A 19,463-nucleotide genomic window follows, 5' to 3' on the forward strand; every position below is an offset into this window, starting at 1 on the left:
TTCAGTGTGGTTTTATAATACCCCAATCTTCTATAAACAGGCAGGAGAATCGGGCTAATAGTCTCTTGGAGAAGAAATTCTACATCGCAGATGGATATTTAAACATGTGCCTCTTACTATCACTTTTGTAGCTTTCACAGATGCTGCATAGGACATCCACTGAATGTTGTAGATCCTTCTACTTTACTGCTGCTTTATATTTGACAGTTTCAGACACTTGTGAGTTAACTTTGGTGATAATCTCCCACCCAAACTTTTCGTGGATCACCATCTTTAATTGATTCACTTTCTTAGTTCTTAATATATTTGTTACATATGCCTTTGTTGACTATATATTTTGCAAATATTTTCTCCCTATCTGTGGCTTTTAATTCTCTTAGCTATATCTTTAGAAGAACAAATATTTTTAATTTTGATGGTATTTAATATATCTATTTTCTTGTTTATAGTCTGTTCTTTTAATGTTTTATTTAAGAACTCTTTGCCAAACTCAGCCACCACTATATTTTCTATGCTGATGTCTAAAAATTTTATACTTTTAACACTTCCATGTAAGACTTTGCATCGTTTCAAATTAATATTGGCATATAGTATGTTGTAAGGGTCAAGGTTTATATTTTATATAAAAGAAAGGAGAAGAAAATTCCCAGTATGATAGCTGTACATGAACCAATCTCTTTAGTTTGGAATAAAAAGAGTTAGGCTCCAGGAATGATATCTCCAAGGAGAAATTAAGATCTGGTGTATCTGACTATTTTGTGATGTTTCATATTTTTGGCAAAGATTTAGAAGAAGAATTAATGACAATTTCACAGATAGATTAGCAATAAAAATTATTATTAAACACAGGAAAAACAAAAGGTTGTACAAGAAGAACTTAGTAATGTTAGTATACTATGTGATTCAATGCTGAATAATATCTTCTTAGTGACTTGTCTATTGATTAAATCACAAGCTGTCATAGAACTATATTGGGGAAGCAGGAATGGAAGTGTCTGTCTATGGGAAAGAGTAGGTAAAGTTTTTCCTTTTTTTTTTACATGGGCAGGCACCGGGAATCGAACCCAGGTCCTCGGGCTTGGCAGGCAAGCATTCTTACCTGCTGAGCCACCGTGGCCCACCCTAAAGTTTTTATGTGAGTGCTAAATCTTTTCTTCTATGGAAGATGGCACAAGATTCTATCTATAGTTAAAAAAAGGAATTGTAATATGAATATATTATTTAGAAAATAGACATATAAATAACAAAAATAACAATTAAAAGAGATGAAAGAAGTTGTATAGAGGAGTCAGGAACTGGGGATTGGGATGGATGGGGCAGAAGAGTGCTTTTTATTTTATTTTTTATAAATCTCAAAATACTATCTGAACTTTTAAACTATGCATATGTATTACTTTAATAAAGAAAAATATTTTAAAGAAAATTTATGAAGAAATAGAAATAATGTATGAAAGCAAATACTTATGTATCAGAAAGTTTCAAAAAGCAGCCCGAACAGAAATCATAAGACAATGTATTTGGTAATATGGGAGATTCTGTACTTTTTTCTATAAATGTAAGAAAATACTAATAACTAAAATTAAAACCTGAAATAAAAGCCTACAAATAACAAAACTGATTGGCAAGGAATGCTAACGACTTAAGTTTGTTGAACCCAGGTTCCAATACCCTAATTTGATGTAGACTCTATGAAACCATGGTAAAATTCTGAGATTTATGCTTTGTGCTTAATATTGTACCAGGGTCAGAGGATCACTGGAGCATCAATTACTATTTCACTGCAACTTGTTGGAATTACTTGTCAATCAGGAAATTTAATAGAGACAGTAACAATGCTTTGTTATTATTAGTGATGAACTTTTTCACTAGAGTAATTTTCAGATTTTTCTCCTATGTGCAAATATATATTTGTAAGTTCTGATAAAATTATAAGTATTTAGCTCTAAATTTGAAGGAAACATTTTTACATTAAAAAGGTCAATTATAAGTGAACAAACACTTAGAAGAAATTGTTGATCTCTGAAAAAGTTAATATTTAAATTAACATTTGAAAAATCTAGAAATTCTTATAGAAACCTATAACACTAAAGTACTGAACACATCAGAGGAAAGACATTCCTTCTATCATCATTTGAACTATCTATTGAACTTAAATATACCAAGAGATCCTTAAAAGCAAAAGTCAAAGTTTGCCATTTTCACACTGCAAATCATTTTTTAAACTCTGCTAAGGCTGATGCTAAAATCTGCTTATGATTTTTGAAATTTAAAAACATTAACATATTTCTATTTAATAAAAATCATGAGATCAATATTTCTGCAAGCCGTAAAATCTCAAGTACCTAGCATTTTCTAGATAGTGGGAGATGACTTTCAAGAGATGAAAATATAAGGGAGGAAGTGATGGGGATTAGGGTCATGTATAAATGGACTCTGACATTGTCAGGACTTTGGCTGTATTCTGTTGAGATGAGTCACCTTTAGAGGTTGTTGGGAAGGGGAGAGATGCAATGGGACTTCATTTTAACAGATGAATAATATTGATACTAATAGTCATAACTTTAATTTATTGAATACTCTCTTTCAGCCACTATAATAAGCGCTTTATATACAATATACAATAGTTCATTTAATTCTCAAGGGACAGCAAGACAGCTGTCCTCATTTTTACAAATGAAGAAACTGAGCCTCACAAAGGTTGAATAAAGGTCTCAGCTTACAAATAAGAACTCTTAGGATTTGATTCCAGGTATATCTGTTGCAGAATCCTTAATGTTATTCACACTGTTTTATTTCTGTGTGTTCTGAGGGCTCACCTGATAGGTTTATGCATTTTCATCTTGTCATGAAACTGCTTCCCACTCTATCCTGTCCACTGATATAAACAGATGTGATAAAGACTTACGCTACTGTGTCATTACGAGGAGTGATATTACGATAGTAATTATTACTCATTAGCATTGGATGAAAACAAGCTCTGTACCACTGTATGCCTAATCTAAACAGTGTATTATAAAGAATAAATCCCTGCGACTGAAGTAGACCTTCTGAAGGTGTTTCCTTTTTAATCCCCGTAAAGAAGCTTTTACATTTATAACTCATTTCCACATCTATACGAGCTTTTCTCAAGTTTCTTCTCTCTCTTCCATATCTCACCTTTTTCTGGAAGCCTTCCTCCACAGAAGGTGACTTCCCTAATTTTCACCTCTCCTCACTCACATGACCCCTAACTCAAGTGTCAGGGGCAGCATCACTGTACATAAGAGGCGCAGTCATCAGTGAATGCTTCGAATGCTGCCAGCCTCTCTCTCTGTCACTGTATCTCCCCTAGCTGCAGACCCAGCACAATCTTTGTGGGGCCTGGAGTAAGAGGACAAAAGGAGGCCCCCATACTTTCTGCATATTTAAAAGTTATAGATCAGGCTAACTGTTATACAAAATTTATTCTGTATGCTCACATTGAAAACTGTAAAAATGAATTTATTTTTTAAAGTCACTTTAAATTCTTTTTTGAGCCACATTGTTGGTCTTTTTCTTTTAATCATTATCTCAGTTTATTCTCATTATTAATGTTAGATGACAGACGAAGAAAATAAGAAGGGATTATATTCAAGGTGTACAAAATATATTTTGTTAAAATAAACATAAAAATTAAAATTATTTTTATATACAATTTCTAGGTTATTTTATCTAAATATTCAAAAGTATCCATTAAAATTAAAAGGCAAAATATAAATCATTATAGAGATATAGTTTCTATATTAATTATATTACAAAGTAAATAATAAATACTCATATCTTGAACTATGTAAATTAAACTACAATAGTGTTTACTATTGAAAATTTAATTAAATCTTAATATTTTACAAAACTGAAACTATCCACAATTCTAGCCTTGAATGCTCTTCTGGTTGCCAATATAAATAATCAGTGTCAGATGTCACATGTTGTATTAAAACCTGCAGCTGTACAGATTTTAGAGTAGTTTGAAATGCTTCATATTACAGAATGTCATTTAGCCAACCTGTGCAAACCATTGTGGATACCACACTAAGTTCTACCGAGTTTTGGAACCGTAAATTGGAGTATGAAGAGATCATGAAAATAGGTGCCCATCCTCTGGGAAAATAGTGCTTCATGTCGGAAGAGTATGTAGTGTTCATGCAATCTGAGAGGAAAGGTCTGACAGGTTGACTCGTTAGTCTTTTTTCTTACTTAATCACTTCTTCCACTCAAATTATCTTCACACCCAAAAGCAGTGACCTTTTCTGGCAAAAACCAACAACAAAAACACTTCACAGTATTCCTTTTGTTTGGAGGACGTAAGGAAGAAATGAAAAGTGTTTCTGTGAATCCTGAAAATTAGTTATCACAAGAACAAATATAAATTTACAGATCCCATTCTATCAAGGGTTTTAATAGTCAGGGTTCTCTAGAGAAACAGAACCAATAGGGGATATAACATACATATAATATATATATAAATATATATATAATGAGATTTCTCATAGGAATTCACTTATACGACTATGAGGATGGGCAAGTCCAAATTCCACAAGGAAGGCCACAAGTTAGGAACTCCAACACGGTTTTCTATGAATTTCCCAGGAGATGCTGGCTGGCTGAAGTAGGGATGGAAATTCTTCCTCCTCACTGCAGAAATCATCAGTACTCCTTTTAAGGCCTTCACCTGATTAGATGAGACTTCTTGCATTGTCGAATGCAACCTTCTTGGTTGATTTTAGATATAACCAGCCATGCAATCAACTTGATGATTTAAATTCATGAAATATTTTTACTGAATCAGGCCAGGGTTTGCTTGACCCAACAACTGGACACCATAAACCTAGCCAAGTTGACACATGAACTTAACCATCACAAGGTTAAAACCCAGATCCAAGTGACCAAGGTATCCCATACATTCTTTAATTCATTTACTTGGGATAGCAAGCAATGCTCTAAAAGGTGGGGCCTGGGATAGGGAGACTTCTTGCCCAGGTCGAAAGGTAGTATACTACCCAGAGGAATAAACGAGCTTCAGATACCCTCTCCCTGCCTCCAGAATCTCCTTTAACACACCAGAGGATAAGCCTCTTCCAGAACTGCAATTCTTATCAGGCCCCATAGATTCAGGCATGCATTGCATCCTACATAAACATTATCAGTCTAGCACGTAAAACCTCAATGAGCTCATTCCAAACTACTCTTTTGATGATACTTTCAAAAACTGTTATAAAGTTCCCCTTATAATCCTTCATACATGTTACCTTGGCTCGCCATCCTGGTTGTATGATTTCCATTCCTGCCAGCCTAGAAAGCTTATCATTTCCGTATGGCAGATCCTATCTGTTTTTTAAGGCCCATCTCATAAGTCTTCTTCATCACATAGATTCCATTTCCCCTCAGCTGTAAGTAGATATTCCTGCCTCAGAAACTGCACACCTGCACACCAATCCCTCAAAACTTTCCTTAGAACAATGATCATTTTATACATATAAATTTTGTACTTATCTCCCTTACTGGAATATATGTTCTTGAGGGCAGAGTTGGGTCTGAGTCATCCCTACAAGCCTAGTAGCCCAGTGTTTTTTTATTCCAGAAGACCTTCAATTATGTTTGTTGATCAAAGAAGGAAAGATGAAATTAATAACAGAATGAATTTTAGTTGCCATTTCAACGAAAAGACTTCTGCCCTGCTCTGACAAATTTTACATTAGAAACAGATGAGCAGCTGGTCCTTATCTCCATTTGATGTACCATGCCTATTCTTGGCATTTAAAACTAAAAAAAAAAAAATATCTTAGTTTTAAATTCTTAGGAGGGCACCTTTCAAGTACCATACCCAGGACAGATATCTGTCACAGAGGTGAACGTCTCAAGCCTGTAATTTCAAATTATTTTTTCTTCTGATTACAACAGCTCTGTGGCTAATGAAACAAAAAAAGCACATGTCTGAGAAGTATCATAGAAGGTCTGAAATGAATATCTGTGGAAGTGGGTGCTGATGTGAAAAATCTTATTTTGACTCTAAGTGTGCTAAATGACTCTGAAATGGTCTGAGTAGACTTCTGAAAAAATTGGATTCATGTTGTGTGTGTTTTTAATGAGAAATGATATTGTGTTGTTTCATAAAGACACTTTTAACTCCAATGGCCTCCACAAATAAACCTCTTATGTTGCTTGACTGTTAGTTGCCTATTAGCAAGGATGGGGTCCCAGACAAGTCTATGTAATACATGAATAAATTAATTGACCTTACACAAACTGGTCTTCAGTTCTTTGAGATGTAAGAATTTGAGAGTTTTGCCGCGCAAAGGAGGACTCCAAGAGACGTTCTCTCATGCAACACGCAAGGGGTTTATTTACCACACATGCGTGGGGCTCACTGAACACGCAGGAACAGAGAGCCCCAAACCTGGGTTTTGGGAAGCCTTTTGAGGGCCAGGATAAGGGTGTGGGGTTTGAGGGTTGAACATTAGTTACAGGTTCTGCTTTATGCAGGAAGTAGATAATGAACATTTTGCAAGAAGCAGATAACAAGCATTTTTCGCGCATGAGTCATGGGAGCTGCTTCTTTCAAGAAGCAGCTGTCTCGTGCAAAACTCCCTTACTCAACCTTCTCAGTTGCATTCTTAGATAAACTTTCTCCGGCAGTTACAACCTTGCATAACCAAGGCAGCAGAAAACCTTGCATAACAAAGGCAGCAGATAACCGCCCCTGGGAAGTTCCGGGTTGTTTTAGCCTGATGGGGCCCATAACTCTTTTCTTTATAAAATCCTTTTTTACATAAGAAAAGTTAGCTACTGTTAAGTTTTATAAAATCCTTCTTTACAGAGAGGCAGGTATTGGACCCTGAAAAATACACCCACGTGGTGTAGCATTTCTTCTTTTTGCATAATAGATGCTTCTTTGAAAGGTTGGCTGGAAAATATTTTGCAGAGACTGAACACTAACTAAGAGAAGACTGTTAATGTTTTTGGATGTGATGAAATTTTAAATTGGATCAGATACTTTTTTACTTCTCTGCCCTCCTCAGCTGATCAGTGTATTATGGGGGCCTGTGGGAAAGACTAGTTGGTTGTAGAGCAAAATAAAGGTGCTACTTTTTTTCTGCAAATCCCAATTTTGTTTGCAAATCTGGCAGGAGAGACAACCTTATTTCTCTTCAGTATGATTAACTTTGCTCAGTCCATCTCTTTGCTTTGATGTGCTGGTGGATTCTCCTTGAATTATATCCTTCATCTGAGATCAATTTCTATTCCCCTCTGATCTACAGTTGCAAGGTTCAGTATTGTGTTCCATCCACTTTCCTGTAACCTAAGAGTGCTGTTGAGTGTGGGCGTTGTGAAGGGAATATACTATAGCGGAGTTCTCCCCCAGGCTCTACTTGTGGCTTTACTTCCTGGAATTGGTGTAGTAATACTTGGGCTTTTGACTGTTCCTAAATTCAAAGAGATTTCCTGGAAAATGGTGAGCATTTGTAATTGTCCCATTTTTTTGTTATCTTCTTGGCCAGCCTCTCTGTAAATTGAGGGCCAGTAGTTGAAATTCTCATGTGTTTTTTTGCTTTGTTTTGCTGTTTTTTAATGCCTCAGCTTTTATTTGCCTGTGTTACTTTTGGATTTTGGGATTAGGATTAGGAAACTTGTTCAGAATCTTCTGTTTCTTTCCTTGGCCACCACTTTCCTAAATTTACGGCATGAGTCTGAATCCTGTTTCTTGTCTCCCATCTATTGGATAATATTTTTGGTGAGTTTTACCTATTTTGAATTTACCTTGTTTTGTAATGGTTAACCTTCATTCTACTATCTTTAATTAAATAGAAGAGAACTAAGAGTCTTCTGTTATAATATTTTACCCAATCCAAAAATCACTTCCACAAAATCTGTAATAGATATCTATAATTTGCTCTACACATCAAACAACTAGATGCTCTTTGTAAGAAGACAGAACACCAGAAAATTCTTCCAAATGTTGAACCTGTTTTAGACCCCTCAAACTTTTCCATGCTTGTCTTAATTTACACTCTGTGGCTACAGAGAGGGTCTATCCCTCCTCCAGATGATCTTTCTATATATATAATATATAAAGATAGTTATCATGAATAAAATAAAAAATACATAACCATAGGAAACTCTATGTAACCATGGCTGTTACCTTTTCAAACCTGGGTTTAATGAATGGAATTTACATTGCCATAATCATATTCTTTGTTGTAAATTATTTTGTCTTGAATTTTGTTATTTAACATTACCTCAAAGATTTTTTATATTTTTATAGTAAGCTCTTTGGGCACATCATTTTACTACATTGGTAGTATTTTCAGTAGATAGAACTGTCATAATTTTCCTAATTATGCCTTAATTTTTAGATATTTGGTATCTGGTCTGTTATAAATAATGCTAATCATTTGTCTCTTTTGTAAAAATTTTATTTTATATTGGATTTCTTCAAGAGAGATTTTTGGACATGAAGGTATGTGGTCAATTTGTGAAATGTTTTTATATCGATGCCACACTGCCAGACGTTATGAAGTTAGGCATTTTGCTGAAGATGGGCTGAGAAGCCTCAATAATCACACGGACTCTATTAATTTTAATTTGATGGTGTTAGAAGTCAAGGCAAGTTTGCCACAAAGTAAGCAGAAGAAAAATGAAGATGTCAGGGTCCACCTAAACTTATCCAGGAGCGGATAAAGTCTTAGCCAGCACATTTTACAATTAATACTATATTTTCAGTGAGAGGAATACATTAAGCCAATTTATTTAATTGCTTCTAGTCTGATTCTCTCTAAGGAACATGTGGATCATAATTTAGTTTCACACACAGGTGTGTCTACAGAGAGAGAATGTGTAGATCATATGGGCTAACATGGTATTGACACTTGACAGCTCTTATACATTATAAATCAATACATTTCATTGCGACTTAATAGATAAATTTCATGAGCTTGTTTACTATGATTCTTTCCCAGAGAAATGGGTCCACTCTTTGTGAAAAGGCGTAATTAGGTTTCTGAGCTAAAAAAGACAGAGACAGATCTGATGAACCTATGCATGCCACCGGGATCAGACCTGAATAAACAACAAATACCACTCAGTATTTCTAACAAGTTTCCACTTTTGTACTTTCTAGAATTATTGTGGCAGAAGGGCCAGCAATGTCCTTCTAAGCATATATAATATCCTATTTTTTTCTTTTCTAATGCACGTGCCAAATTAAATACATTTCTGCTTGTTAGCTTCTTCTCTAAAACAGGGGTGCATCTAAGGTCAAAGAGATGGCTATAAAATTTGTCACTTAAATGTTATTTGGTGCTCCAACATGAGTGAACCTTGAAAACGTTATACTAAGCAAAAAGATCCAGGCACAAAAGGCCACACTATTTATATGAAATTTCACATATAGGCAAATTCATAGAGACAGAAATTAGATTATCGGTTGCCAGGAGCACAATGAAAATGGAGTGACTACTTACTTGTTCATGTTTCTTTCTGGGGCTCCAAAAGCATTCTGAAATTATATAGTGGACGTGGTTGTACAACTTGATGGAAATAGTAAAAGCTACTGAATTACACAGTTTGAAAAGGTTTTATGGTATACGGCTTAAATCTCAATCTTTTAAAAAATGTTAATGGGATCCATGTGGAAGTGGTTAGATATCAAGTGATTTTTACTCTTTTTTATTTGACTTGTTTGGCTATTAATTTTATAAAAAACAAACAAACTCAGAAATGAACAACAAAATTGCTTCCAGTGGAAGAGGTAAAATTAAATACCTATTTAAAATCAGGCCCTTAGAAATTCCAAATACAGGTATCTATCCAACACTATACATATAGAAAGGTAGAGAAATTTATATTGCATTCCAATTATTTTCAACCAGCATTGGTTCTTATCAACAAAACACTAATTATGGGGTTGTATAAATCATTGATCTGATCCCCAGATGAAGTGGCATATCTTGATATAGACATTTAAATGGGATTATTAAAATGTAAGGACTTTCAATAAATATTCCTTCAATAAATATTCCTTGAGAATCTACTATGTAACAAGAACTGTGTGAGGAGAAAGATCAAAGTCAATATGAGAAAATAATAGGTTCTTCCCCAAAATAAATATTGTAACAAGGGTGACAGAAGAAGTACTAGATTGGAAAACCTATTGCGTTTCATACAACTTTCATTTTTAATGCAAATGCTAAGGAAAATGAAAGATTTATTTTGCCTTTTCTCCCCAATAGTCCCCCATTTACCAGGACATTAGAAATAGATGTGGTGATCCTAACTTTCTTAGAATGATAAAAATTCTTCAGGGATGAGTTAGCATGGTCTTTAGTATTAATCACAGAAACCAGGTTTTCCAATGATGTTCAAGAGTTAATTAGCCACCTTCTGAAGTTCACGCACCTTGTCTCACAGTTGGCAGAGGCCACCAAAGCAAAAATTTTGTATCACTTATGCTCTTTGGGGTTTACAGAACTTCCACCTCTTTTCTACCATATTTATATAGTGTGTAATTTCTAAAATGAATAAATTCAAGGAGTTGTCATTTTCCTTGAATACCACCCATTGAGGCCTGTGGTAATATAGAGGATGTAGGTTAAGAATATTTCACTTACAGAACACCTTATTATTACAGATTAATACATTTTCAGTTAATTCATTTATTAATTAAATGAGTTATTATATATAAATGCTCAGAACAGTATCTGGCTAATAGAAGTACTCAAAGAGACTTAGACTGTGTTCTTTTTTTTTATAATCATGTTGAGCATATTGTGTACTTAAATTGAGTATATTAAGCATCTTAAATATTAACCTGATAATAGCTAACATTTTCTGCATGTTTATTATAGGCCAGACACATATTTAATGTAATACTTGTAGTTTCCCTCTGCAGTGGGTATTTTAATGCTTTCTTCTTTACAGATGAGGAAACTAAATGCATAGAACTGATTCTGACAAAGACCAGTGTCTTAGTTTTTCTTAGCTGTTATTACAAATACCACACAATAGATTGGCTTAAATAACGGGAATCTATTGGCTTACCATTTTGAGGACAGAAGTCCAAAACTGAAGTACCAGCAAAGCCGTGCTTTCTCCCCCAAACATTCTGGCTGGCTGCCAGTCGTTCTTGGCCTCTTTTCACAGGGCAGTGCCCTCTTCTCTCTCTTCTGCTTATGTTGTCGTCTGGCTCTGCTGACTTCCAGTCCCTGGCTCTTCCCTGTCTCTTTCTAGTATTCTAGCTTCAGGCTTCTTTCTCCTAAAGACTCCAGTAATTCAACTTCATTCAGTCGAGTTTAGCTAAATTAAAATAACATCGTCAAGAGATACATTTTACGATGGGTTCACACCCACAGGAATGTGGATTAAAATTAAGCACACATCTAAATTGGAATAATAATTCAATCCACCATAGCCAGTGAAATGGTAGAACTCGTGTTCAAGTCTAGTAATTTCGATTTCAGAGCCCAGATTTTCATTCACTGTGATATTCCATTGTTGGCCAATATCATTCAGCCTGCTAAAAATTTATCTGGTAGGATTCATTTATATCTCCAAGGCAAACAGGTATATCTTTTTTTTTTTAATGAAATTTTTTGTTTGTTTGTTTGTTTGCTTGTGCAGGCACCAGGAATTGAACCCAGGTTTCTGGCAAAGCAGGCGAGAATGCTGCCACTGAGCCACCATCACCCTGCCCGAAACAGGTATACCTTTATAGGAAGAATCTTTAGCTAATATCAACTAAGGTCAAAACTTAAACCCAGGGTAAATTCTCCACTTGAAGTGAATGCAGTACATTTGCCCTATGCTCTAAGTGCCACCTTTTCATGAAGTCAGGTGCTATATAATTATCATAAACTTTGTCAAATGAAGTCCCCTCTCAGCTTACCTCACTAAAAAGGATAAGTATTCCAATTCTCATAATTTTAATATTAAGGATTCTAGAACAAATTTTAAAGTTATACAGTTTGCAAATGGAATCATGCCTTTCTCCTTTATTTTGCTTTATTATGGCATAAGTCAGAGGTGATGGGTCTAAAATATTCTTCCTCAAATCTCAGTTTGGCTTATACATTTAAAATCCAGAGGCATGATTGATGCCCTCTGTTTCTTTAAGAGGCAAAACATGTCTTTGTAATTTGTTTACGATGTTTTTGTCTTAAGGCTTTCTTAGATAAGAAAGAATCTGATCCTTAAATGTTGAGAGGCAGAAGAAAAAAGGCCTAATCACGCTGGAATCTTTCACGAGGCAGAAAGAATCATGGAGGTATGGCCTTTAATCAGACTATGGTTTTGATCCAGTGATGAAACTTAAGTATCAATTAAAAAAAAATAACCTGGTTTAACAATCATATTTATTAGAATCTCCAGAGACATGAAGAATTAGGATTTTTAGATTTTATAGAGTTGGGCTAACAAGGGAAGGCAGTTCTAACTGTTAAGTACATTTCTGCTTTCTGCAATTTTTAGTGGTACTTTTTCACTTACTAATAAAGAAAACAACATCAATGGAACTCTCTTTTCTGTTACCCCTGTACTTCCTGAAAAACCCATTTGCAATCCTATCTTCCCAGACTGCTACACTGCTAATATTTTTCCAATATTCTACCAATCGCTTACATCCTCAAAAGTCACTGGAACAAATACTTCTGCTGAAACATAGATAAGGTTCAAAAGAATTAAAGAAGTTGAAATGTGATATGAATCCTAAGGAAATACCTGTGCCTGGAGCTGCATGAAGATGGGGTGAGGTGGGGTAGAGTGGGGAGACAGCTTGAGAAGTAAAGCAAAGAAAGAGCCCACTATTGCCCTTCCTGTCAAACACATTTAATTAGTTGTAAAAAGCTACCTGCCACCACGGAGGACAGTGAGCAGAAAATACACCCCCAAAGATCAAATCTCCAGCATCCTTTGCCCCAGGTTCCACCAGCGGCTTTAGCTATGCTGGGAGCCCAGCCTGACCTAGACTGGGGAGGATGAAGGGCATGTTATAGCTTCTTCCAGAGTAGTATAATATGTGTGGAGATAGATCTGCACCCCTAAAAGGCTATTGTAGTTGCAGAGTTTTCAAAAGAACAAAGCAGAAGGTATAAGAAGGGATCTGGAAATAAGGACGTGGATGGTTTTGAGCGGCAGAAGCTAATAAAGACTTACCATGTACTCCTACTATGCTCCTTTGATGTGTACTGAAAATGGGTCACAAACATACCCAGATACAGGTCCCATCAGCCTGCAGAACACCTAGATAACATTTATGCCAGCAGGTCACAGAAAGAGGATCATTTTTTTGTGAAATAGTTTAAGAAGTACCACCCATGTAGCACACGGTATAGACCTCTGTCATAGCACTAAGTAATTGCCATTAATAAAGTACCTAGCGACATCGAGGAACTTAACATATATTAATTCATTTACTCTTCACAGCAACTTGCAAGCCATTTATTATTCCCATTTTATATATGGGGAAAAAGAGGCTCATAAATATAAGGAAATGTGCTGAAGTTAATATAACTGGTTAAAACCAGCCAGCATGGGGATTAAACTCAGGTTCATCTTACTCCAAATTCTGTGATTTTTCCTCATAGGCTCAACTCTAACAATCTGTTTCTTAGAAAACCCAGTGTTTCCCTCTGAACCATGAGTCTTTTCTGAACAGAGAGTGTATCATGTTCGCATTTGCTATTTAGAGCTTAGAACTATGTTCTCAAATGATGACATACCATGGGCCTCTTCCAAGAATTCAAAGAATATGATGACTCCTACCACATAGCCAGTGAGACATTTTCCCACTATGCAGCTCTCAAGAATATGAGGTCAGTTTCCTTTTCTCTTCCCCATTTGTTATCTCATCTAGGCCAGTAAAATCATATATAACAAATTGCACTGTAAAAATGTCCCACCCTGAAATCAGCGGAACCACTCCTTTTGAGATAGCCTCTTCTCCCCAACCCTACCTCTGCTTCCACCCTAAGTAGAACAATGTCATTCCTTTCATTTCATTGTGGAGCGCTGGCATTGCTTGTGAAACCTCTGTGCCTCCAAACAAAGGAACAATTCAAAAATACACCACTCCTGAGAGGAGCACCCATCCCAGAAAAGCAAAAAGAGCCCAGGTATGAAAAATTCCAAGGATAGCACCCTATTTCATGCAGGTGATAAGCTTATGGCGAGACTTTATGCCTCATTTACCTGTCTCTCTTAGAATTAGAATTTAGAAGTGAGACGGTTATCAAGGGGATGCATATTAACACATTTATCTAGTTTGAAAAATGTAGTCAGATGTCTTCAGTCAAAAATTAACTCTGATTCAGTGGATTGTTTAGTTATATGATAGGTATTTTCCATAAACTGAGTGGGCAAAATCTGCATTTCAAAGCTTTGATGAAAATACATTTAAAGGATATAAACATCATGCTGGGAATCAAACATTCTACAGTTCTTTAAGCATAAAAAATTAGATATCAATTTAGAAATGTGTGATGAGGCAAGCAGGTATTTTTTTAAAGATTATTTTTTGAGATATACAAACAAAAAAAAATAGTTTGCAGGCAATTTATGTAGACCAATTCTGGACTTGCTTAGACCTGAGAGGCACAGTTTGAGAGGCACTATCGTTTTTTGGAACAAACAGCTGGGAAATATTTATTTAGGCTATGGATGAACTGATATGGGGCATCCACTAGCTGACACTGATTATTTTAAAGACTATATTTTGGGGGAAGTGAATTATTAAATGTGTTAATATGCATCCCCTTTGTTTATATTTCTGGAAGACCGAACTAGAACCATTTGATTATCTTCAAGAAGGCAGATTTCAGTTAAGGTAAACTAGAACTCCCTAACTGTTACAATTGTCCCAAATGTAGTGAATTTCAAATTCCAAGATTGTCTGAACATAGACTAGAGGAGCGCTAGGTGCTGTGGTGTGCTAACTAGGTCATCTTTTTTGGCTTAAACTCTAAAGAAGGAAAGTAAATCAAACTGTTTTTATAATTAAAAGAGACTGGGTGTAGATGTACTGTATCTCGCTGTGATTGGCAATTCCAGGGCAGATGGGCAAGGTGAAGTCATCCACATGGTAGAGAAAGAGATCATATGTGTCCAATAAATGGTGACATGATAGGTAAATACAATTATACTTCCCAGTTAGAGAACAGTAGGAGGGACATTAATACACATCTTTGCACTTAATCCTCTGGAAAAGAAAATCTTGCCTTTCTAATTGGGACCATGACTGACTCTGTCTACATCAGTGTACCAGCAACTATTTATGGTGAAGGGCTGCTATATTTCATGGACAGACACTTTCGAAAAATATAGTAAAAACCAATTACTAGAAAAGCAAAAAAGAGAGACAGAGAATGCCTCTCAGATTTTCGTCCATTCTGATGATCCAGTACTGGAGATCAGTAAAATCAGTTTTCTTGATTATATGGCAATGCCTACAAGCAAATGGGTTTAATATATATGAGGACCAAAGTATTGTAGATGCTCCAAAGGATTCAGCAAAGGAGCTTGCATTCGATTATTTTTCAACTGCATAAGACCCTCACAACCGCAAAGCACTAGACAGCATAATTTCCAACAAGTCCTTTTTTTTTCTGTCTTCAAAGAGATTTTCCAAGTTCAGTTGTCTCCTGTTTGGGGTGAATGTGTTGTTTACTCCCCTTGCTTAAAACAAAAATTCTTAGCCACTATCTTCACAAGGGGGCTTTTGTTCATTCTGCTTTAACTATAAATGCTTTGCTTGCTGCAGTTCCTTGGCTGCCACCTCTCAAAATGTTGCCACAACGGGACCCTGTGCCCTACAGTTTCAGTTTCTCTGTTTCTGGCTCCTTTGCTGTTTTATTCTCTCAGAAGTTATTTCTGCTATATTTTTAATAAAAGTGAAGAAGGTAAAAGGCAAAGGGTGAGAAAGGAGAGAGACAGAAAAAAAAAAAAATACAAACAACAACCGAAAAAAAAACCCTGAGAATTAGCTTCCATTTTATATGAGTTCTTTATAGTAGGAAACCTAAGTCATAAGCCTGTCCCCTTGGCCTTTGAATGCTCCTTCAACTTTTTTTTATTTGTCTCCCCTACATACATGTATTTCTATGTCTGTACATACACACACACACAGAGGCAGATGTTGATATGTATATCACAGGGAACTTTGTTCACAGCGTGTTTTGTGGGAGGGGGTGGGTGGGTGCATAGGTCAGGAATCGAACCCAGGTCTCCCATATGGCAGGTGAGAATTCTACCATTGAACCACCCATGCACCCTGCTCCTTCAAGTTTAACTTCATTCGTTTTCTGAAAATGGAGAGAATACCTTCTTTGTTTATAGACATAGGTAAATTACATAATCACGTCTTTTACAAACTGACTGGCTTAATCAAATGCATATCAGTAGTTATTTTAGGGCTACAAGTAAGTGAGGGCTGATGAGTCCAATTATTCAATGAACAAATATTTATTGAATCCCCATCAGCCAAGTTTTAGGTGCTAGTGGAAGTGACCCAGATCCTTGCCATCACAGGGCTTGCTTTCTAGAGGTAGGTGCATTAAAGGTATCTCATCACACACAAATTTTCAGTGTTGGAGAAAAGAAAAAGAAGGCATAGTATAAATCATTCCTGGTGCTTTTAAGTTAAATTATGCATCCCCAGTTGTAGTGAGGGTAAAATACTCACTGCTGTATTCCTCTAGCGTATATGCATTTCATTTCATATTACAGAAAGAAAGTGTGTTGTTTGGAAAAAAAAGCAAACTGGAAATTAGATGAACTTATGCTTGAGTCCTATAGAAAACATTTATTAATTGTATAATCTACAGTGCTCCAGTTCCCTCTTCTATTAAGTGGAGATACTTCATATGGTGATGAAGATTTAATGAGACAAAATATGTAAAGCACAATGACGTAGTAGGTGATTAATAAATGCTGTTTCTCATTTTGCTTCCCCTACCTTCTTTTTCCTCCACTCTTCCTTGCCATTGTGAAAAACATAGAGATATAATTAGCATTGAAGGTGGGCAATTAGCTTAGGCATCTTTGTTTTTCCAACCTCATCTTAAACTCAATGTTCAGACTGTGAATTTTATAGAAGGCATGAAAGTCTGGCACAGGCCACAACATAATTGTTTGATTTTAAATGTTTTTTTCAACAATTTCTTCCAGCTCACCTGAAAGTTCTACTTATTCATTTATTTTGTGGGTATGTGACTTTTTTTTCCCCCTCATTTAAAATGCAAAAGCGCTCCAATCCCCACTGAATTTCTGAATGTTTATCTGTGCACACTAATTGTCATCATCAGGAGTCCATTAGAAGCCCTGGTCCCTAGAGAAGGCAGGGATCCATCTGTTAGATTTTGACTACTGGGACTATTTTTTTCAACAGGGAACAACAGGGATGCTGTGTTGCAGAAGGTCCCCTTGTCCAAGGTCAAGCCCCTCTCCATGGGCAGCATGCACCAATGACTGGTCAGTATAGGAGCACAGACGCCTAACTCCCTTGATTGAAGGTAAATAAGCTTGAAGGCGTTTCTAGGTAGAGTTGGCAGAGGCCTTGGTGTCCTTGGATTAGAATCCACCTTCTCCTCTGCCCATTCCACTTGGAGAACATACTCCAGCATACTTCCTGCACATGAATCACCATCACAGAACTTGCTTTCCTGAGAAGACAATTTCAACAAGGAGTCAGATTTATCGACATCAGTTGTCCTGCTTTGAATTCATAGCCTGGTGTCAATTCTGTAACTTAAAATCCTATGGTAGCAATATGTTAAAAAAATCAGAGTTAAAAAGGACAATGCCAACATAAAGAACATATATGATTTTCATGAACCCAACAAACATTATTTTTGATGCTAGACACAGAAGAGTAGAGTTGGGTGATATAAAGTAAAAATAACGTCTTTATAGAAAGTTCAGAAACATGGAAACTAATTTAAAGTCTCAGAATTCAGAAGAGCGATTTGGAGAGTTGGTTTGGAGAGGGTAAGAGGAGGCTTTGGTGTGTCATTAATGTTCTATTCATGATCTGGGTGCTGGTTACATGATACGTTCAATTTACGAATACCCATCAAACTATGCACTTATAATTTATGCACATTTTTGGTATGTAAATTTTTCTCCAGTAAGAAGTTTATTCAAAAGATTTGTGCACATGATCATGTAGCCTCTAGGGACTCCAAAATTTAAGGAAATGCAGGCATTTTAAGAAGCTCAATAATAGTACACTATTCCTACTGCTTATTGTAAACCAGGCAATAGTTATACCAAACAAGAACAACAGGCAAGCATTCAGCGGTGGATGGTTGCTTTACACTGCAGTATCATTTAAATATATTTCCTACTAAAAGATTTACTCCTTTATGATGACAAATATCAGGGCCTGACAAGTCATCACCACTGAAATATTTAGAATGCTCTTAAGATAGAGAAAAATGCAACAAACACCATTTGAAATCCATTTAAAGAAAATTTCACTCCAAAATACAGAAAAGCAAAGAGGGCAATTGATGGCAATTTACGACACAGCAAGAACAATTAGCTTGTTTTGGGATCAGCTTGCTTTTAGAATGAATGGGCTGAAGATAATCACAGACTCATTTAACTCCTTTCTGTCTTCCCCATATGGCAAGAAGAAGTCATGACATGTGCCTCTACAAGGATGGGAGTTGCAGCTAAATAGTGTCTTGGTTAAGATTCTTCTTGCCTAAGAAAAATAACTCACTACAAATTAATTTACACAAGACTTCAAGTTTATCAAAGGTACACTCACATATCTAGATTAAAAACATTGGTTAACAAATAGGCCTCAGGAAAGATGAGAACCAGGGACTGTGATGAAGGCTCCATCACTCTTTTACCCTTCTTTCTCTTTTCTTTTTTCCTTTATTTTTTGCAATAAGAGTAATTTCTATTTTGTGTACCAGTGCAAAACCTTCAAGACTGTAGAAATGAATAAGTGAATGGGGTCTGTGACATTCTAAACTACTTTTAAAATGTACAACTTCAGGTTCACCTATTCACAGAGAAATAAAGAAATCAAACTGTGAAAATGGAAAGGTTAATGACTACACTAACCATCTTGATTTGCTTAAGACTCTGCTTTGTCCAGGGAACTATGAAGAAGAGAAGGAGGCTAGCTGAGTTGGTATACCATTGGTCCTTTGTGGTGGCAGCAGAGACTTCTGCCCTTCAGAAAAACAAGTCAAAGCAGGCAACAGAGAGTTTGCTGATACTCACTAGATGGCCCAGATTTATTGTAAATGTCCTCCTCTGGGGGCCTGATGATGAACCGGCCATTTGTTCAAACATCCTGCTCTGGGGCTTGACAGTGAACTAACCATTTGCCCAAAGACATTCTATCCCAAATAAATCTTACCTATCCTTGACCCATCCCTCCCCTCCATTCTGAGGCTGTTCCACATACATGTTGCTTTTGCTCAACAAAACTCCTTCCT

This window comes from Tamandua tetradactyla, chromosome 6 (genome assembly GCF_023851605.1).
Source record: "Tamandua tetradactyla isolate mTamTet1 chromosome 6, mTamTet1.pri, whole genome shotgun sequence".
Classification (NCBI taxonomy): Eukaryota; Metazoa; Chordata; class Mammalia; order Pilosa; family Myrmecophagidae; genus Tamandua; species Tamandua tetradactyla.